This window comes from Papio anubis, chromosome 7, assembly GCF_008728515.1.
Source record: "Papio anubis isolate 15944 chromosome 7, Panubis1.0, whole genome shotgun sequence".
Classification (NCBI taxonomy): domain Eukaryota; kingdom Metazoa; phylum Chordata; class Mammalia; order Primates; family Cercopithecidae; genus Papio; species Papio anubis.
The window spans coordinates 123,490,349-123,513,258 of NC_044982.1; the positions used below are offsets into that span (position 1 = coordinate 123,490,349).

The 22,910-nt window shown below is 40.9% G+C and overlaps 1 protein-coding gene, 1 long non-coding RNA gene and 1 pseudogene across 8 annotated transcripts in view; 1 reads left to right on the top strand and 2 right to left on the bottom strand.

Moving 5' to 3' along the window:
• Window positions 1–3,270, bottom strand: part of LOC103885887 — a 54,136-nt gene extending 50,866 nt beyond the window's left edge. Inside the window, exon 1 of the long non-coding RNA XR_002523612.2 lies at window positions 2,917–3,270. This is a non-coding gene — a long non-coding RNA (uncharacterized LOC103885887). The remainder of the gene's footprint in view (window positions 1–2,916) is intronic.
• A 104-nt stretch (window positions 3,271–3,374) lies between these two features.
• DENND4A (DENN domain containing 4A) overlaps window positions 3,375–22,910 on the top strand; it is a 131,840-nt gene continuing 112,304 nt past the window's right edge. For 4 of the 7 annotated variants that reach the window (XM_009210426.3, XM_009210433.3, XM_009210430.3 and 1 more), the window contains exon 1: window positions 3,375–3,654. The gene's annotated coding sequence lies outside the window, so the exon portion shown is untranslated. The remainder of the gene's footprint in view (window positions 3,655–22,910) is intronic. The other 3 variants (XM_009210428.4, XM_009210429.4, XM_003901073.5) reach the window with 2 other exon arrangements.
• On the bottom strand, window positions 17,955–18,444 carry LOC116275961 (annotated as a pseudogene).

Consider the following 22,910-nt stretch of genomic DNA (forward strand, 5'->3'; position numbering starts at 1 on the left):
AGGTCAGGAGTTCGAGACCAGCCTGGCCAACATGGTGAAACACCATCTCTGCTAAAAATACAAATTATTTTTAGCCAGGCGTGGTGGTGGGCGCCTATAATCCCAGCTATCCTGGAGGCAAGAGAATCGCTTGAACTCAGAAGGTAGAGGTTGCAGTGAGCTGAGATCACGACACTGCACTCCAGCCTGGGCAACAGAGCAAGACTCTGTCTTTAAATAAATAAATAAATACATAAGATTGCTCTATAGAGGCTCCAGGTTTTCATTTAAAGACGTGAGAAACTTCTGGTATAGCAATTAAGGTACATAGATTTAACAGGTGGAGAGGATTAGGCTGTACAACAGCTTGCGCTTCCATTGCTTTAAATGGTTATTGGTTTCATCTTTTCCTTCATGCATCATTCAAACCACAGCATTTTAAAATAACTTCTAAGAAATAGCCAGATAGAGTTCCACATATAAAATATGACAATTTCAGAAATGGCATGGTGCCAAAATTTATTATCCAAAAAATTCTATTTGGCTCATGTCTACACTGTTAGAATCCTTTGCCCAAATCACATCTAGGGTTTAGGTTTAACTGTGACTACAGTCGCATATGCCTGGGGTGTTGAGAGGACTCCTGATATGACAGTTAAGGGGGTGCTCTGAGGTAGGATTCTTCCTGGGTACACAGTCAAATGCTGCGTATTGGTTTTCTACTGTTTATTAATATTGTTCTTTAAGAAGCTATTTTCTTTTTTTTTTTTTTTTTTGAGACGGAGTCTCGCTCTGTCGCCCAGGCTGGAGTGTAGTGGCCGGATCTCAGCTCACTGCAAGCTCCGCCTCCCGGGTTTAGCCATTCTCCTGCCTCAGCCTCCAGAGTAGCTGGGACTACAGGCGCCGGCCACCTCGCCCGGCTAGTTTTTTGTATTTTTTAGTAGAGACGGGGTTTCACCGGGTTAGCCAGGATGGTCTCGATCTCCTGACCTTGTGATCCGCCCGTCTCGGCCTCCCAAAGTGCTGGGATTACAGGCTTGAGCCACCGCGCCCGGCCAAGAAGCTATTTTCTCTGATTAAAAAAACCTTCATGCCTTTTAAACTTCTGAAAGGTTTTAGAATCTCATTTTGTACGTTACATGCAACTATATATCTATTTTAATTGGTACTCTGTAGATGAAAATATTTGTGTGTATATATGCACATATATATGTATAACCAACTAAAAGAGTGCTTTTGCTGCTAGTGGAATATTTTGATACGCCAGGCTACTCCTCAAAGAGGAATTGACCTGATACGTATAGCAACACTTACAACTAACGAAAGGCTAAATCTGTGTCCAATGGGTAAAGAACTGGAAGGGTTCCCAACCGGACTTTAAAAGAAGCTTTTTTAAGGTAGAGCACAATGGCTCATGCCTGTAAACAAAGGACTTTGGGAGGCTGAGGTGGGTGGATCACTTGACCCCAGGAGTTTGAGACAGGCCTTAGGGAACATAGTGAGACATAGTCTCTAAAAAAATAGAAAAATTTGCCGGGTGTGGTGGTGGGCACCTGCAGTCCCAGCTACTCCAGAGGCTGAGGTGGGAGGATAGATTGAGCCTGGAGTAAGCCGTGATCAGGCCACTGCACTCCAGCCTGGGCAACATAGCAAGGTTCTGTGTTGAAAGTTTTTTTTACAGCTTTAACTGACATACAGATGACTACATGTATTTAAAGCATGCAACTCCACAGTTTTGTTTTTGGTTTTTTTTTTAAAGCAATGTCTTGCTCTGTCACCCAGGCTGGAATGCAGTGGCACAGTCTCGGCTCACTGCAGCCTCCGGCTCTGGGGCTCAAGCGATCCTCCCACCTCAGCCTCTCAAGTAGCTGCGACTACAGGCGCACGCCGGCACGCCCGGCTAATTTTTTGTATTTTTGGTGGAGACAGGGTTTTCGCCATTTTGCCAGGCTAGTCTTGAACTTCTCAAGCTAACCTCTTGCCTCGGCCTCCCTAAGTGTGTTGGGATTACGGGCATGAGCAAAGGCGCCTGGCCCCAGAGTTATTTTTATAAACTTTATAGCATGTTTCCCCTTAAAACGTGCTGAAGGCCGGGGGCAGTGGCTAAAGCCTGTAATCCCAGCACTTTGGGAGGCCGAGACGGGCAGATTACGAGGTCAGGAGATCGAGACCATCCTGGCTAACATGGTGAAACCCCGTCTCTACTAAAAAATACAAAAAAAAAAAAAAAACCTAGCCGGGCGAGGTGGCCGGCGCCTGTAGTCCCATCTACTCGGGAGGCTGAGGCAGGAGAATGGCGTGAACCCGGGAAGCGGAGCTTGCCGTGAGCTGAGATCTGGCCACTGCACTCCAGCCTGGGCGACAGAGCGAGACTCCGTCTCAAAAAAAAAAAAAAAAAAAGTGCTGAAGTACTTTTTTATTGTCCCTCTTCTCCCACTAAACTGCAGTTTCCTGAAGGTGGAGGTTTTCTGTTTCCCTCACCACTGTGCACCCTCTGTTTGAGCACCCTCTGTATCGATGATTGTTGACTGAATGAATGAATACAATGAAAGAACTGGAGGTAGGAAATAAAGTTGTAAACTTGGTTAGTAAAAGGCTATGCAATTTAGGAAAAGTTGACTTTAAAGCAGAGGGATTTTTAGGGTCCTGTTTCTTCTTTCATTTGTCCAAAGAATAACGTCTAACATTTATTTAGTACTTTCAAGCACTATACTAAGTACTTCACAGGTACTATAGAATTTAACTCCCGAGCAACCCCGTGGGAGGTAATCAAGCTTTATTATCTTCATCTGTCAACAGCCATCAATGGTGGAGAGCCAAAGTCAGGTTTAAGTAGGCCGTATCCAATTAATCCAAAGTAATGGACACCCCGTCAGTCAACAACTGGGGTTTTATCAACGTACTTTTCGGAGAAACCCCCTGAATTCCCCGCTTTACCTTTCTATCTTGGGACCGAAACCTACTCCGCGGTTGCTAACCCTGAAGGGAGTTTCCTGGAGAATCTGAGCACCCTTGGTGGAGAAGCTCAGACCTACGAACCGAGCAAGGCAATCTCAGGACTCCCGGAGTGCCGGAGAGGAAGGAAGAAACAGGTCAGTTGGCGCGAACTGGACTCTTGTGCTTCTGGGTGGCGAAAGGTGAAGGGACTGTACGCTTCGCCCACGCCAGCCTGGGGCTTGGGATCTCCTGACCCGACGGGGAACCACGGTGCGTTTCCCCAACTACACCGCACGTCACAGGGTAGGGCGACTTAGTCCCGCCCACCTTCTCCGCCCCCTCGTCAGTTTGGCGCTAGGACCCCACGACCCTCAACCCGGCCCTCTCCTCCCACTAGGGCCAGATCCGGCCTTCGATTGGTGCTCGCGCGCGTGATTCCCGCCCCCGCCCCTTCCGTCATTGCCAAGATGGCGCCGGTAGCGGTGGCCGCGGCGGCTGGAGTCGGAGAAAGAGGCGGAGGCAGTGGCGGCCGCGAGGGGAGGGGGAGTCCCGTCTGACTGAGACGGCAGGCCTGGGCGGGCGGGGGTGCCGCGGAGGGCGGAGCGCCGGGCTGGGGATGAGCTAAGCGGGCTCAGAGCGCCGCGGCATTCCGCCTCTCGTGTCCCGCTGCCGCGCGTGAGGGAATCCGGCGCGGCTCTTCAAGCTCGATCCGCTGCTCGCTCGGGAGCCAGCTGGGAGGTGAGTGCGGGGGCGGCGACCCGGGCAGCGGTGGCAGGTGGAGCTGTCACGGCCCGGAGAGGTGACAGCCGGGGGCGCGGGAGCGGGGCGGCCAGGCTCGGGGAGGCGGCATGGATGGCCGCGACCTCCGCCCGAGAGCTCTTGAGAGCCGGGAGGTCCTCCGCGGCTCGGTCCGCCCCGGGATGGCGTGGCGGTGCTGAGAGTAGCACCCGCGCCTCTGCGTCGGACGCGTGGGGGGCTCCTGTGTTTTCATTCCAGATTTTCTATTCCAGGCTGGCCTGGGGCTGTTGTTATTTGCGAGTGGGGGCGGGGAGGGGGAGGTCCTGGATCTGGGATTTTGACAAGCCCGTTACGTAAGTCGGAGGTGGCTTCCCGGAATCCCACCTGCTTGGTATCTGAAACAGGCGGCGGGGGGAGCCCGGGGTGCCTGGAGGCCCACTTTTCCTCCCAGGGTCTGTCCAGCCTTCCCCGGCCCGCGGGTACGGGTTCTGCGTGAGCGCGGCCAGCGTCCAAGTTGGCCAGTTTTTTTCTAGTCTTTTTGGGGATGGTGTGTGGTGGGGGAAGGGAACGGTTCCTGGTTACCACCATTCCCTTTGAAGTTTATCGCTTTCTGGAGGTGGGGGGGCAGGAAAAACAGTAAAAAGCTTGTGACCTAAAATTGGGTCGCAGCGACAGCTTTTCATTATCGTGCTTTTAAATGACAGATGTGCTGGAAGATTTTTGTTGTTGTTCCAATGTGCTTTTAATTCAAACGTATGGTTACGCCTAGAGCCATAGAGGTTTTTGTCTTACAGGACAGTTATTTCTTGTTTGCAACAGCAGGACAGGCATCAGTCAACAGGCATGTATTTATTTAAGGAGAAAACGCGTGTCAGCCAGCTAGAGACCCGTGAGGGCAGAAATTGTATTACTCTGTGAATATGTTATTCTTTAAAATGTATTATACATTAATGAAAAGAATAGCCCGAATGTGAAAGAAGCGGTCTTGCAAGATTACAAGCTGTTATTTGGTGGTATATAGTCTCATTCTATTTTCTGTTTACCCTAGTCTACCTCTTCTGTCCTTGGGGGAGGAGGTGGAGACACCTGTAAACAGTGTAGCCCCGGTTACACTAATCTATTGTAGTACATTTGGGATTATTTTAAAAAGTATTCTGGGGGACTTAAGATTGGGTAATAAGCAAGGACTCTTGAGCAAGTTATTCAGTTTATGTTGATAGTGGTTCTGTGATTCGACTTTTGAAAACTTAACTATACAAAATTTCTGAGCTGTTTGAACCCTGTTTGAACTTAAAATAAAATATTATATTTGGCTTCTTTTTCGAAAACTTTGTTTTGGGCAGAATTAAACATTATGGGCAATTTTTACTTCATTTACACAATTTCCCTTTGAACCACAGCTCTCAGTAGGAGTCCAGAATAGCATATGTTATCATCATTATATATAATATGTTACATAATTTTCTTTTTCTGAATGATTAAACATAGACCTACTTCACTGTGAAGTTTAATTTTTGTTTTGTATTATTTTTTAAGCCCCTTCCATTCTGGGATCACTGTGGAGTTTTATAACAATGTACTTGCTAAGAAATTTAATTGATCTTGATACCAGTCGCAAATTGGGAATAAATATAAATACATTTTGGCCCAAGTTTTAAACTTATAGACACAAATTTACATTTTTGAAAATTGGTGAAGCAATATGAGTTTTTTGTCTGTGCAAGAGAGCCAGGAAGTTGATGCTGATTTGTTCTGAACTTTTCCACATGAATTACCACTGGTTTAAAGAGTTATTGATTCTCAAGTTCCTGGAACTGTTGTCCTAGTTCTGGTAACTTGAATAGTATTTAGTATAATTGGGAGGCTAGAAGAAGTAAGAGACTACATGACATTTATTAATTCATTTAAAAAATTATGGCAGAATTGTAAAATAAAATTAGCTGGGGTTAATAGAATTGTAAAATAAAAGTAGCTGGGACTGCAGGCGTGCATCACCATGCTTGGCTAATTTTTGTATTTTTTGAGACGGGATTTCACCAGGTTACCCAGACTGGTCTTGAACTCATGAGCCCAAGCAATCTGCCCGCCTTGGCCTCCTGAAGTGCTGAGATTACAGGCGTGAACTGCCGCACCCGGCCAGTGTAATTGCTATTATAAAACTTGGTTTTCCACTGAGTGGTATTAGTTACATTATATTTTGTTGTTTGCAGAATTTTTTGAAGCATTCTATGTCCTACAAAAACCTAGTTAAAGCACTAATGCAGATAGAGGTGTTTGGTATATAACAAATCTTGTGCTATTCCTACTTAAATTGATGGTGCATTGTTCTAGGTGGAAAACAAAAGTTGCTCTAGCAGGAAAATTGACTTGTTATTCTTGCCTTCTCTGATGTCAGAGACTTATCTTTGGGCGATTTTTCCTTTTTCCTACCACAGGTAGAAGAAGAGTGAGAATAGCTGATACATTTTTCTTCCTTTCTTATTTTATTTTATTTTACTATCTAATGCCCCAGATAGATTGTTTATTCAGTAGAATTTGTGGGAGGATGCTGGGGATGGAGGGAGTCAAGCACACCACACTTCGTTATTGTATATCATAGTTATCACTTTGAATTCTACAAGACCAATGTAGAAATGTACATTTAAGAAGTGTTTAGGCCCTATTAGGTGGCTCATGCCTGTGATTCCAGCCCTTTGGGAGGCCAAGGTAGGAGGATCCCTTGAGCCCAGGAGTTTGAGGCTGCAGCGAGTTATGATTGTGCCACTGCACTCCAACCTGGGCAACAGAGTGAGACCCTGTCTCAGAAAACAAGAAACAAGAAGTGGTTAATTTATATAGCATTTTATAAGAGTGGAACAATTTTAATAGTCAAAATGCATTATAATATGGGAATGGTGAAATTAATGATAATCTATGTGGTGGATATAGCTTCTAAAAATCATTTTTAAAATGTACTGACATAAGAAAGTACAATATAATGTTAAGAGAAAAATTAGAATATAAAGAAACATATAGGTATAGATGGCAAAAAGATTTGCAGGAGATATATAAAATAGTAAGAGATGCTATCCCTGGGTGATAGAATTATAGGGAATTTTTATTTTAGTTTTTGTGCTTTTCTCTGTTCTGAATAATTACTACTTTTTTTTTTTTTTTTTTTTTTTTTTTTTGAGACAAGGCCTGGCTCTGTCACCCAGGCTGGAGTGCAGTGGTACGATCTCAGCTCACTGCAACCTCCACCTTCCAGGCTCAAGCCATCCTCCCACTTCGGCCTCTCAAGTAACTGGGACTACAGGCATGCGCCACCATGCTTGGCTAATTTTTCTATTTTTTGAGACGGGGTTTTGCCATGTTGCCCAGACTGGTCTTGAACTCGTAAGCCCAAACAATCTGCCTGCCTTGGCCTCTCAAAGTGCTGAGATTACTGCACCTAGCCAATTATTACTCTTTTAATTATGAAAAAGACATTGAAATATTTTCAAGGGTCATAGGAGAAAATACTGAAAATCCCAAATAACTATTGCTACAGTAGGAAAATTATCTTAAGGTTGTTAGCAAAAGTAACCCAAAATATCGTGCTTATTTTCATTATACAATAATAGACACAGCTTGTAATTTAGATGAAGACGTTCTCTTAATAACCAGCACTAACCTTGTAATAGTTTTACATATGTGGATTTTTGTGTCTTTAAACATTGCTTCTCACCAAGGTTTTTCTTTCTTCCACCAAAGCTGTTCTGTGTTGACAGTGCCACCTGTTGATGGATTCCTCTACTTAGTCATTTCCCCATTACTTCGTCAGTCAGTAGGCAATGGTCTTTGATTATGAGATGCCAGATAATTTGCTAGTTACTGAGATTACAAAGGTAAATAAATGAATAGTGATTTCTGGCCTCAGACCCTGGGTCAGAATTTTTTTTTGCTTTTTGGACCATCAGTACATATTGTGTTCTCAGGTTTTCCTGTTTCTCTGCCAATAGCCCGACACCTCAGGCAGTATCTTTTTCCTGGTGCTCATATGCTTTTGTAACTTTCTTCATAGGAATGTGTGCTGTGAGTTCTAGACAACAAATTTACAGATACATTTTTGAAACATTACTTGATTATAGGTTTGGGAATCCTATAGTTAGAAGGGCTGCCTATATGTTCATCTATGGCTGTTATTATTTTTAAAATGTGTGACACTTTCTTAGTTCCTTTGTGCTTCCTTCTGTTAAAAATCACAAGTAGAAAGCAAGAGAGAGAAGAGACAAAAAGAAAGAGGTAGAAAGATATCAAGGGAATTTTCCTACTAGTGTTATACTTTATTTTCACTGAGAATAGTGAGTCATTAAAATGTATAGTAAGAGATACTGTTTCTGACATACTTTGTTAAAACCTGTCTCTCTTGATCTGTGTAAAAATGCATTTTCCATATGTATGTTAAAGTATATATACATACATAAGCTCACACAGTTTAGCTGTTTTTGTTTTCAAATGAAAGCTGAAATATGAAGATCAGAACTTTATTAAATTTCTTAATTTTGTTGTAATATTGTTTTGTAGATGAGAGATTTTTATTTTTGAAAAGTTTAAAAAATAAATAGCAAAACTGTATACACCCACATGCCCACATATAAAATGTTAACATATTTCATTTTTGCTTCAGATATATATTTAATTTAAAATAACTATTTATATCGTAGTTATCACATTGAATTCTAAAAGAGCAGTGTAGAACTTTATACTTTCTTGAATATTACAGATCATGTTAAAGTCCCTTTTGTTCTCCCCAGTTTTATCCTCCTCACCTTCATCTCCCATCGCAGAGGAAATTGTTGTAATGAATTTGGTTTGTATCCTTCTAGTTTATTTTTTAATAAACTGTATGTATGAACAATGACATGGCATTGCTTTGGGTGCTTTTGAAGAACATGTACATTGGAGTACATTTCAAATTCCCTTGGCGTGAATATTGACTCTGCTACTTAATTTTGTGACCTTAGGTAAGTTATTTAATCTTTACATGCCTCAGTGTCCTCATCGATCACATAGGGATGATAGAGGTGTCCACTTCATACAATTGTTGTAAAAATTAAATGAGCTTATTTATTTATTTAACTTATTTTTATTATTATTTTTTTTCTTTTTAGAGACTAGGTTTCATCAGGTTGCCCAGGCTGGTCTCAAACTCCTGGGCTCAAGCAATCCTACTGCCTTGGCCTCCCAAAGTGCTGGGATTACAGGCATGAGCAACTGTGCCTGGCCTAAATAAGCTAATTTATATAAGGTAGTTAAAACTGAGTCTGGCACTAAAAAAAAAAAAAAAAAAAAAAAAGTATGTTATAGTAAGTTTAAGCAGCTGTTAATATGATTGTGTCATGGTATATGGATTTTAAAGCTTGCTTTTTTCATTTTTTTTTTTTCTGCCCTCAATCCTTGTTGATACCGTAGGTCTAGTTCACTTATTTACACAGCTGTATAGTGTTCCAATGAAGGAATATATACAATTTATCATTTCCTCTATTGATGAGCATTTAAATTGTTTTCATTTTTTATCTATTATAAACATTGTCTCATGAGTATTCCTGTAGCTCCTGAAGCAACATGCCATAGTTTCTCCAGGTCATATACCTGACTGTAAAATTACTGGGTCCTAGGATATAAATATTTTTCTCTTTATAAGATATTTATAGGATATTGCAGACAATTTCTGTTTTTTCATATCCTTGCCAGCAGTTAATGTTATCAAATTCTTTGATTTCTTACTGATTTGTAAGTTTTTTTGTTTGTTTTTAGGTATTTTCAGGATAGTTACAAATGTTAGGAAAACTTATTTTTATTTGGCTTTTGAAGTTTCCAGATCTCTTGAACAATGCCCAATGTGGACCCAAGTTACTGTAATTTTGTCCTATAGTATATATTGTTGATAGTGAGCTTTGCATTGTACTTTCTCCAAGTATGTTTAGTTATATTCCTCTTCTGAGACCATGAGGAAGTGTTTCAGAATTCAATGTGATAACTATTATATAGTTATTTTCTATTAAATATAAATCAGAAGCAAAAATGAAAAATGTTAATGCTTTATGTATGAGTATGTGAGTGTATACTACATTTTTTGGTAATTTTATTTTTAAAACTTTTCAAAAATAAAAATGTCTCATGTACAAAACAACATGATAACAAAAAGAAATTTAATAATTTTTTTTTTTTTTTTTTTAAAGAGACAGGATGTTGCTCTGTCACCCAGGTTGGAGTGCAATGGTGCGATCATGGCTCACTGCAATCTCAACCTCTTGAGCTCAAATGATCCTCCTGCCACAGCCTCCCGAGTAGCTGGGACTACAAGCACGTGCCACCATTCCTGGCTAATTTTTTTTTTTTTTCTTGTAGAGACTAGGTTTTGCCATGTTGCCCGGGCTGGTCTCAAACTATGTGACTGCTTTGGCCCCCCAAAGTGCTGGAATTATAATCGTGAGCCACCATGCCCAGACTTTATAAATTTCTGATCTTTGTATTTCGGCTTTCATTTAGAAACAAAAAAAATTATTTACCACTACAAAAGTCATATGGATTTTTTTTTTTTTTTTTTTTTTTTTTTGAGACAGAGTCTCGTTCTGTCACCCAGGCTGGAGTGCAGTGGTGACTCACTGCAACCTCCGCCTCCCAGGTTCAAGCAATTCTTGTGCCTCAGCCCTCCCAAGTAGCTGGGACTGCAGGCATACACCACCATGCCTCGCTAATTTTTGCATTTTTTGTTAGAGGTGGGGTTTCACCATCTTGGTCAGGCTGGTCTTGAACTCCTGACCTCAAGTGATCTGCCCACCTCAGGTTCCCAAAGTGCTGAGATTACAGGCATGGGACACCGTGCCTGGCCCAGGTGGAAGTTTTATTAATATAATTAGTACCACAGTTTTGCTTTAGTCCCAAATTTGAGTGGCCTCCTCCTGCTTGGAGGAGGGTTTTCTGCTCCTGAAGTGCTTACCGATTAAGGAATCAAAATGTGCACATAAAAAAATGACTTATAGGCACTTACACATACAGTATTATAAGTGGTTCATCCATGTTGAGATTATTTTGCACAATACAACTTGTATTTCTGTTTTTGTCCAGCCCACTATACATGACTTAAGGGACTAAAATCAGATTGGTTAAGGCAATAACTTCCCCATATTTTTACTATTTTTATTCAATTTGAATAAATGTTTTCTTATAGAATATGTTTAGATTTACAGAAAAGTTACAGGGAGTTAAAGTATACCTTGCACCCAGTTTCCCCTATTTTTTTTTTGTAAGAAATGGAGGTCTTGCCATATTGCTAATATCTGACATTTCAATGTTAAATTTGTCAGCGTTAAGGAACCAATATTGGTACATTACTACTAACTAAAATTCATTTATTTGGATTTCATTTGTTCTTACCTAAGGTTCTTTTTTGGTTCCAGGATCCTATCCAGAATACAACAATACATTTAGTTGACATCTTTCCTTACCTTATCTGGGTTGTGATGGCATTTCTGACTTTCCTTGTTTTTGATAACTTTGATAGTTTTGAGGAGTATTGGTCAGAGATTTTATAGAATGTCCCTGAGTTTGGGTTTGTCTGATGCTTTCTTCATGGTTAGACTGGGGTTATGGGTTTGAGGGAGGACAGTCACAGAGGTAAAGTGCCACTCTCATTGCATCATATCAAGGGGAAATACTCTCAGTGTGGCTTATCACTGATATTGTTAACCTTGGTCACCAGGCTGAGCTAGTGTTTGCCGGGTTTCTCTACTGTAAAGTTTTCCCATACTCTTTTTGGAAACAAGTCACTAAGTGCAGACCACACTCAGTGGATCTATCTCTATTTTCTTAAAGGGGCACTGTCTATAAAATTATTTGGAATTCTTCTGCTATGGGTAGTCTTTTTTTTTTCCCATTTATATATTTATTCAATCATTTATATATGTATGGATTCATAGATGTTTATTTTATACTTGGGGTCATAATCCTATACTACTTTATTTATTTTGTTGCTCAAATTGTTCTATCAACAGGACATACTCCATTGTTTCGTTTTTTGAGTACTTCCGTACTTTCTGGCACTAGAAGAAGTTCCAGACTCATCTTGTATATTTCCTGCCCCAGCCCTAGAATCAGCCATTTTTCCAAGGATCCCTGGTTCTATTTTTTGGTGAATCATGTTAGAAACCAAGATCTGGTTACTCAGTGTGCTCATTGCTGTTGTAATATCATGACTTCTAGGCCTTTTCAGTGTATAGACCTGGAAAATATATGTATGTATACACATACATAACTATTATCTGTATCTATATTAAGGTAAACATGAATTCATACTGATGTCTTTGACTATCAATACTATATAGTTCATTCTAGCTTTACCCTGTTATCTATTACCTCCAAAAGTGAGAAATCTGGCTCACGCCGTCTGGCATCCATTAAGTTATTTGTTCAGTCCCATCGTCCATGTGCAGTACTTTTAGAATTGTTAACCTGTATCTCCATGAGAAATGCCTTTACCAAAAAAGAGCAGTGCTTATGTACAGTTCTTTTTGTTGTTAGAGTTTCCAGTCTCAAGTTTCCCAAAGTTACTTAAGTCAAACCTTTTCCCCAACATCTGTATTATTTTTATTTTTTCATAAATTGATCTAAATTACACAGTAATTACATATAAAGCTTATAAAAATTTCCCTTGCTCAACTAAAGATCTTTAGCTTCAGATGTGTTTTTTTTTTCCCTCCTAACTTTTGTGACCAAAAAAAAAAAAAGATCCCTTCCATCAGTAGTATTTCCTGAGGTTTACTTAGAATAGCACTTCTTCATTTGGTTGTTAGTTGACATCTTTACATTTGGACTAAGAATTATTATTGCTACAGATATTACAATATGTAATATCTGTTACATATTGATAAATGCTCTTTGATAGAACATTAAGATTACTGTAATTAAATATGTAATATTTGAGAACTTTAAAATGTACCTGTATTCCTGTAGTAACTTTGTATGTTTTAGCTAATTTAACTCCCCCAAGAAGTCTATGAGGTAATTATTTTACTCATTTATTTTTATTTTTGTCTGTTTTCAGGGGGTGTGTGTGTGTTATTTTGCCCATTTTAAAGATGAAGAAGTTAAGACACAGAGAGTTTAAACAAGTTGTCTGAGGTCACATGCTAGTAAATGACAAAGCTGCAGTTTGCAACCAGTCTGATTGTGGAGCCTACACTCTTAATCACTTTGGCATATTATCTTTAAATAAACAAGAAAAGTTCGAAGAGTAGTACGGGTTATGACGGAAGTAAAACAGGGTGATCTGAGAGAATGAACGAAAGAGAGTCGTTAGAGTACTTCTTGGGGAAACCCTCTCTTGGGAGATTGACACTCGACAAGCAAGAAGGAGCCAGAAATGTGAAGAGCTGAGTGAGGAAAGAGGAGTATCAAGTGCAAAGCCTTGCAATGCAAAGGGGCCTGGGATGTTTGAGAGCAGAAAGGCACGTGATGTGGCTACGTGTAGTGAACAAGGATGAAAACAGTCTATGAGGGCCTGTAACACTTACTATATGTGAGGTCCTGTGTAGTGCATTGTTTAGTATTCACAGTCACCTACTCTCTCAGTTTTGCAGATGAGAAAATTGATAGAGTTGTCTGTATCAACAACAAGGGCCCTTGTGGGGTCCTAAAATCCTTTTTCTCTTATTTACTCTTTATCCCACTGTCGTTTAATTTCTACTTTCTCATATCACTAAACTTGCTCTTGTAAAGTAACCAATGACAATAATACTTTCTCAAGAAACTCTGCCCCATGACTTCCACCATGCCATCCCCTTTTGTGTATTCTCTGCCTGTCCCATAAACAGTGGTGTTTCTGAGTTGGCCAGTTGTTCTTCTCAGCCTTCACATTGTCCTAACCTACAGTTATCCCTGTAGTTTCAATTACTGTGTATCTACCTATTACTCCCCAGGCCATTTTTTCTAGCATCAGTCTCTTTCCAAAGCATCAGATTCAATTATTTTATTTATCATCTTCACTTCAAACTCTTCTTGTCCAAACTGGACTTTATTTCCCTATCTATAGCTTTTCTTTCAAAGACATCATGTACTACTGTTGACTTCATCAACCAAGGAAGAAACTTTGAAATCCTTCATGATTTCTTCTCTCTCTCTCTCTCTCTCTCTCATTCCTTATATCCATTTATTTACTGAATTCTGCTGGATTTATCTCCTAAATATTTTTGAATCATTTACTTCCCCAGCATCCTTGTTCCAACCTCTGCTTTATTAGGAACTATTTCCTTACCTTTTTGTGATTTTCCTGTCTTCAGTTTTATCTCCTTGAGATTCACCTTCTCAGAATTGCTAGAATGGTATGTTTGAAACATAAACCTGAAAATTCTTTATTGACTCCCCATTGTGACTGTGATAAAATTTTAGTATATGATTAAAACTCTCCATGACTTGGCTTATACCTGGTTCTCTAATCTTAACTCTAGTAATTTCTGTCTTCTACTTTCCACTCCAGCTCTGCAGAGCTGCTTTTTGATAATTCGCTGAATATACATACTGTTTCTGGATTGTTGACCATTGCTTATATAGTCCTTCTGCCTGGAATGCCTTTGTTTCCTCCTTCCTTTTTCTTTTTGCCTACCTAACTCCTTTACAACTTTTAGGACTCAGCCGGGCATTACTTTCTCTAGAATGCCTTCTCAGATCCATACTCTTACCTGGAGAATTGGGACCCTCTTGGAATAATCTGTTGGTAACTGTGTTATAGCTCAAGCACCCAGACCAGAGATGGCACTTAGTAAGAATTTATGGAATGAACTATAGTAGTGGAGAGGCAGGATAAAGTAGTTGCCTCCAGACCCAGACTGCCTGGGATTGAAACCTGACTTTGCTGTTTGACTGTGTTAACTCTGTGTACCTCATTTTCTTCCCTGTAAATAGAGTTAATGATGCCTTCATAAGGTGTTTGTGAAGCTTATGTTTGCTAGTGCAAGTAAAGTACTTAGAACAATGTCTATGACTAATAAATATTCAGTAACTAAGCTATTATAACTATTGTTGCTCTTAAGTATTTTAATTTATATATCTCCTCCACCAGGCTATGAATTAGTGAATGAAAGAACAAACCAACTAACCCTGGGTTTTAAAATGCAAGATACAACTCTAGCTTTTGAAAATGTCATGGCAAGTTGACCATTAATCTTTCTAAGAGGTCCAACATTTGGTGTCCTGTCACAAATTTGAAATTGGCGTTGATCCATTGTGGAAAACAGTGTGGCGGATTCCTCAAGGATCTAGAACTAGAAATACCATTTGACCCAGCCATCCCATTACTGGGTATATACCCAAAGGATTATAAATCATGCTGCTGTAAAGACACATGCACACGTATGTTTATTGCGGCACTATTCACAATAGCAAAGACTTAGAATCAACCCAGATGTCCATCAGTGACAGACTGGATTAAGAAAATGTGGCACATATACACCATGGAATACTATGCAGCCATAAAAAAGGATGAGTTCGTGTCCTTTGTAAGGACATGGATGCAGCTGGAAACCATCATTCTCAGTAAACTATCGCAAGAACAGAAAACCAAACACCGCATGTTCTAACTCATAGGTGGGAATTGAACAGTGAGATCACTTGGACACAGGAAGGGGAACATCACACACCAGGGCCTATTGTGGGGATGGGGGAAGGAGGGAGGGATAGCATTAGGAGATATACCTAATGTAAATGACGAGTTAATGGGTGCAGCACACCAACATGGCAAATGTATACATATGTAACAAACCTGCACGTTATGCACAGGTACCCTAGAACTTAAAGTATAATAATAAAAAAAAAAAATTGGTGATGATGATTAGTATTTCTTTTTTTTTTTTTTTGAGACGGAGTCTTGGTCTGTCACCCAGGCTGGAGTGCAGTGGCCGGATCTTAGCTCACTGTAAGCTCCGCCTCCCGGGTTTAGCCATTCTCCTGCCTCAGCCTCCCAAGTAGCTGGGACTACAGGCGCCCGCCACCTCGCCCAGCTAGTTTTTTTTTGTATTTTTTAGTAGAGACGGGGTTTCACCATGTTAGCCAGGATGGTCTCGATCTCCTGACCTCGTGATCTGCCCGTCTCGGCCTCCCAAAGTGCTGGGATTACAGGCTTGAGCCACCGTGCCCGGCCGATGATTAGTATTTCTTAATTGTACCACTTAATTAGTTGCTTATTTAAAATTCAGCATACTTTTCTTATTAATAGCACTGGTTAAACTCTAGGAATGCCCTTTACTTACTTTCAATCTTCATTTAATCTGTACTGTAGCATTTAAATAGCCTTTCCTCTTTTGGATTAAGGTGTGAGGGAAGTAGCTGTATTAAGATTGTATTTTTTTATTCGGGCATAAATGAAAGCATGTTATAGAGAAAGGTTGAACAAGAGCACAGAATGGGCCTAGCGGGGTGGTGCACACCTTGTAATCCCAGCACTTTGGGAGGCCGAGGTGGACGGGTCACTCGAGCCTGCAATATGTCATTAAAAATTATTGATACCTCTGCCTTCTTCCATTATTGTAAACAGTTACAATAAATCGTTACTTAACCTTTTTTTTTTTTCCTGCTAGGTGTGGTGGCTCATGCCTGTAATCCCAGTGCTTTGGGAGGCCAAGGCAGGAGGATCACTTGAACCCAGGAATTTGAAGCAGGGCAACATAGCTAAACCCCATTTCTCCAAAAATAAAAAACAAACAAAATAAATAAATAGTCCAGACACTGTGGCTCACGCCTGTAATCCCAGCCTGGCCAACGTGGCGAAACCCCATCTCTACTAAAAATACAAAAATTAGCTGGGCATGGTGGCGTATGCATGTAATCCCAGCTACTTGGCAGACTGAGGCACAAGAATTGCTTGAACCTAGGAGGCAGAGGTTACAGTGAGCCAAGATTGTGCTGCTGCACTCTAGCCTGGGTGACAGAGTGAGAGACTTTCTCAAAAACAAACAAACACAAAACACCAACTAACCAGGCATGGTAGTGTTCCCCTGTAGAGGCTGAGGTGGGAGGATCACTTGAGCCCAGGACTTTGAGGCAGCAGTGAGCTATGATTGTGCCACACACCTCAGCCTCAGCAACAGAGGTTCTTGTCTTTAAAAAAAAAAAAAAAAAAGTTTTTTTTTTCCCTTCTTTTTTTTTTTTTTTTTTTTTTGAGACAGTCTCGCTTTTCCCAGGCTGGAGTGCAATCTCGGCTCACTGCAACCTCTACCTCCCAGGTTCAAGCGATTCTCCTGCCTCAGCCTCCCGAGTAGCTGGAATTACAGGTGCACACCACCATGCCCGGCTAAGTTTTGTGTTTTTAGTAGAGACGGGGTTTCACCATGTTGGCCAGGATGGTCTTGAACTCCTGATCCACACGATCCACCCACCTCGGCCTCCCAAAGTGCTAGGATTACAGGCATGAGCCACTGTGCCTGGCCTTTTTCCTTCTCTTGAATTTGTATCTTGAGATTAACAAAGGTTTTTTTTTTCTTCTAATTTTTATTTATTTATTCTAGACATGCGGTCTCGCCATATTCCCCAGATCGACCTCAAATTCCTGGGCTCAAGCAGTCTTTTCGGAGTAGCTGAAACTGTAGGCATGCACCACCTTGTGGGGCCCTAAAATCGTTTTTATGGCAGTCAGTGTTTAATTTTTCATAAACCTTTGTTTTAGTCTAAATTTAACATTTTTCATTTTTTCTGAATACTAGAACTAACTATATAATCTTGGAAAGTTTCATAAAAGTACTATTTGTTTTGTTTTTATCTCTGGACTGGCTGTTGACATATAGATTTTCCTAGTCTTGCTAAGCTTTAGTTACATGAGACTGGCCGGTTTCACATGTAAGTTTGTCTTGTTTTAAACCTGGGAACAAGCCAGGCGTGGTGGCTCATGCCTGTAATCCCAGCACTCTGGGATAAGTTTTACTGTGGGTAAAATGCTCCCAAACAGCATCACATGCTACAGAGAAATCTTTCATGAAAGGAAGCGTCAATCAATGTGGCAAATTTCATTGTTGTCTTCTGTTAAGAAATTGCCACAGCCCCCTGAACCTTTAGCCACCACTACACTGATCAGTCATCAACATCTCTAGCAAGACCCTCCATCAGCAAATAGATTACCACTTGCTGAAGCCTCCCATGATTGTTAGCATTTTTTACCATAAGTATTTTAAAATTAAGATATGTATTTTTTTTTAGATGTAATGCAATTGCATACTTAGACTATGGTATAAATATTTTTTATCTTTTAGTTGTCAAATGAACCTTTGTTAAAGTATTTTTTGTTGTGCTTCTTAACTAGCTGGGCATTCCACCATACCACTGTTGATGTTGTCTATGATGCCATGAGGATGGCAGCCATCAGCATTGCAGCCCGTAGACTGGGCAGTCCCCAGGATCTCTTTAATGGTTCCAGAGTTCTTTGGCTAAAGATAGGTGCTGCATCTGTCGATCAATGTTGACAGTCTCATCAAAAGTGATATTTCCACTTTGTTTAATGTTTTTCTGTTTCTGTCTCTTGGTGCTTCATTGAGGGCTTTGATGATCAGTGCAGAGGCAGAAGGTACCACCTCAATCTGGGCCTGTCTGCTCTGAACAGTCAGTTTCATAGTTATCCTCAGACCCTCCCAGTCACCAGTTGCCTTGGCACTGTCACCAACCATTTTTGGAGACAGACCCAGGGAGCCAATCTTTGGGGACCAGCACAGATGTGGCGCTGAGTTCGCCCCTGGTGTACCTCAGGTATACAACTTTGATCTCATTGAGGTTGAACTTTGGTGGCATGGTGGAGGCGGCTGGTGTCAGGTGAACTTAGATTTGGGACAACTGAAGAAAGTTGGCCTCCTCTGAGCTGAAAGCAACATAGCTTTTTGTTTTTGATATGGAGTCTCGCTCTGTCACCCAGGCTGGAGTGCAGTGGCACGGTCTCAGCTCACTGCAACCTCTGCCTCCCGGGTTCAAGTGATTCTCTTGCCTCAGCTTCCTGAGTAGCTGGATTACAGGCGTGTGCCACCATGCCCAGCTAATTTTGTATTTTTAGTAGAGACAAAGTTTCGCTGTGTTAGCTAGGATGGTCTCGATCTCCTGACCTTGTGATCTGCCTGCCTCGGCCTCTCAAAGTGCTGGGATTACAGGCGTGAGCCACCATGCCCGGCCTGCAACATAGCTTTTTATATGCGCTAGGAAACCAGAAAATTCGTGTGACTTCCTTTATTGTGATATTGGCTTTATTGTAGTGATGTGGAACCTAACATACAGTATTTCTGAGGTATAGCTGTAATGACTGTGGTATTGGGGAATGGTTTTTTTTTTTTTTTTTTTAGGTCACTGTATTTTACCACTGAGTATTTTAGTTGAGGACTCTGAAATGTCATGTTTTTAAGATAAATGGGTGTAGATGGGTGGGGAAAACTATAGAATGTTACTTTGGCTTGTTAGGTAAGACTGGTGTTATCACCGGAGAAGAAAAATCTCACCCCATTTTTGGTCAAAATTGTAGTAACTGATATTATTTTTCTTTAAAAAATAATTTGTTCAGATAAAGTCTAAGAAATTCCCTATTAATCTCTCATTTTTTCTGGACACCATAACTTTGTAATAGAATTTTATTCATACTCATAACTACACTGAAGTTGGATTTATAGAATATTGTTTGAACCTGCTATGTTTGGTGAATATTTTTCATTTTATTGTGCTGAGGAATATCTGAAGATACCAGCTTAACAGCCTTTTTTTTTTTTTTTTTTTTTTTTTGGATACAGAGTCTCACTCTGTCGCCCAGGCTAGAGTGCATTGGCCCAATCTCAGCTCACTGCAGCCTCCGCCTCCGGGTTCAAGCTGTTCTCCTGCCTCAGCCTTCCAGTAGCTGGGACTACAGGGTTTCACCATATTGGTCAGGCTGCTCTCAACCTCCTGACCTCGTGATCTGCCCACTTTGGCCTCCCAAAGTGTTAGGATTACAGGCGTGAGCCACCGTGCCTGGCCTAACAGCCGTTTTTTTAAACGAAACTTTTTTTTCGCTTCTATGATTAACTGATATTTTGCTTTTCTTTTTTGAGGTTTAATCAAATTTTTTGTTTGTGGCCCAGTGCAGTGGCTCACACCTGTAATCCTAGCACTTTGGAAGGCCGAGGCAGACAGGTCACTTGAGATCAGCAGTTCGAGACCAGCCCGGCCAACGTGACGAAACCCCATCTCTACTAAAAATACAAAACTTAGCCAGACGTGGTGGTGTGTGCCTGTAATCCCAGCTACTCGGGAGGCTAAGGCTGGAGAATCGCTTGAACCTGGGACATAGAGGTTGCAGTGGGCTGAGATCGTGACACTGCACCCCAGCCTGGTCAACAGAGTAAGACTGTCTAAAAAAAAAAAAAATTGTTTGTGATTAAAAAAATTTAACCTGGCTTACCCAAAAAAGGGAAATTAGTTCCCATTAGGCAAAGATGCTGGAGTTTTCACAGCACCTGATAGAAGTACAGCCAAGACTCATGAAGGGGAAGGGAAACCAGGAACTGGAAATTTATAACCCAGGCAGCTATTTTCTTTTTTTCTTTCTTTTTTTTGAGACAGAGTCTTGCTCTGTCGCCCAGGCTGGAGTGCAATGGTGCGATCTCGGCTCACTGCAACCTCTGCTTCCTGGGTTCAAGTGATTCTCCTGCCTCAGCCTCCTGAGTAGCTGGAATTACAGGCGCATGCCGCCACACCCGGCTCATTTTATATTTTTAGTAGAGATGGGGTTTCACCACATTGTCCAGGCTGGCCTCGAACTCCTGACCTCAAGTGATCCTCCTGCCTCGGCCTTCCAACATGCTAGGATTACAGGCCACCGTGTCCGGCCCCATGCAGCTATTTTGTTACTACCTGGGGTAGCATGATATCTCTGAGTCTTCCTGCTTTTCCACTTCATTTTTCTTACTTTGCATGTTGTCTTTCACCACTGCACATGGCTGGACGTGTCTTCTAACTTTTAAATTCATATATTCGCTCATGGTTCTGTGATTTCATTCTGAACCTCTGGGAGAAAATTCAGTTTGAGGCAAGTATCTATGTCTAATCAGCTGTGGCCGATGAAGCCAAAGGTTCATAAAACATGGCTTTCAGGCCCATACAGGGCATACAATTCTCAGAGGATAGGTGTGTAGGTAAATAGACTTTCTAAAAGGTGGTGAATACAAAGGAATACTTAATGATAAAAAAAATTATGATTTTTTTATGAAATGAGAAAGATACTGCTCAGTGGTTTTATATATAGTAGGAAACTTTATTTCATCCACAATCTATACATGATTATCGTGAAGACTAAAAATGTCTCCCTTTTTTAAGAAAAAAACAATGGAGGTGATTAGCTTCCGCATGCAGAATTGGAAGTTTGAGTCATATTATTTTATGAGCATATGTGTATGATGATATATACCTTCTTTAACCTAATATTAATACCATTAATACATCACATCATTCTTCATTTAGCGAACATTTATTGATTGCCTACTCTCTGCCAGGGAGTGTGCTAGAACAGATGTTTACAGAGATGGGGGTGTAACATTGCTTACTCTCAATGCATAATCTAGTTGAGAAGAATAAATGTTCAGAGAAATAAATAGAGTATTAATGTGATAATCATAGTAGAGATATGTGCAAGATACTCTGGAAGCATAAGAAAAGAGACACGTCTCCATGACAGTCTCTCATGGAGAAAAGGGTAAGGAAGGCTTCGAAGAGCAGGTCTCCGGTGTTACATAGTAGTTGGCCATTGGAATAGAGATATTGTGACAGGAGGAACTGAATTTGCAAAGGTGGCATGGAGTTGTGTAAAGGGAGAAACTGTAAATGGTTCAGTATGACTGAAGTGAATTTTTACCCTGTTTAACTTAACGAAACTTAAACTAAAACTTTTTTTCATATCTGTCCTTCATCTGGTAGTAACGATTTACTTTTTTAAGAGGCAATTGTATATTGTAGAATACTCAAATCACTTTTTGTTATATAATTTTGATGTCATTTTGGGAATTGAGAATGAGATGTCACTGATCATTTGCTTTCAGATTCCTTTATTGCATTTTTTTTTTTTTTTTTTTTTTTTTTTTGAGAGAGTCTTGGTCTGTCACCCAGGCTGGAGTGCAGTGGCATGATCTTGGCTCACTGCAACCTTCACCTCCCAGGTTCGAGTGATTCTCCTGTCTCAGCCTCCCAAGTAGCTGGGATTACAGGCATGCGTCACCACGCCTGGCTAATTTTTTATTTTTAGTAGAGACAGGGTTTCCCCATGTTGGCCAGGCTGGTCTCGAACTCCTGACCTCAGGTGATCCGCCTGCCTCAGCCTCCCAAAGTGCTGGGATTATAGGCGTAAGCCACTGTGCCCAGTCTCTTTTCTTTTCTTTTTGAGGCAGGGTGTCACTCTGTCCCCCAGGCTGGAGTGCAGTGGTGTGATCATAGCTCGCTATAGCCTTGACCTCCTGGGCTCAAGCAGACCTCCCACCTCAGCCTCCTGAGTAGCTGGGACCACAGGCATGAGCAATCATGCCCAGCTAATTAAAAAAAAATTTTGTAGAGATGGGGTTTTTCTAATAGTGGTTGGTTTGTTAGTTTCCTTCTATGGTAGTTTTTCCTGTATAAGCCTGAACATGCATGCAGTGGATGACTGAAAATGGTAGAGCTTATAAAGCTTATGAAGTGCATAGTTTTAATTAAACATATGGGCTGTGTGTGGTGACTACTTGGGAGGCTGAGGCAGAAGGATTGCTTCAGCCAAGGAGTTCGAAGTTAAGGCGAGCTATAATTGTGCCACTGCATTCCAGCCTGGGTAACAGAGTGAAAGCTTGTCTCTAAAAAAAAAAAAAAAAAAGGAAACATATGTAAAACTATTAAGTATCCATAAAAAAAATTTTTTTAATGCAAAAATGATACATTGTGTAAGCCTCATGTAATTTTAAAACATAATCTCTAAAATCAATGTCATTCTGCAATTTTATAATTTTAGAGAAAATAGCATATATATGTTATTTTATAAAACATTTAATTTTTATTTTTTTGAGACAGGGTCTCACTTTGTTGCCCAGGCTGGAGTGCAGTGGCATGATCTCAGCTCACTGCAACCTCTGCCTCCCAGGTTCAAACGATTCTCCTGCCTCAGCCTCCCACGTGGCTGGAATTACAGGTGTGCACCACCATGCCTGGCTAATTTTTTTATTTTTTATTTTTATTTTTGTTTTTTTGAGATGGAGTTTCACTCTTGTTGCCCAGGCTGGAGTGCA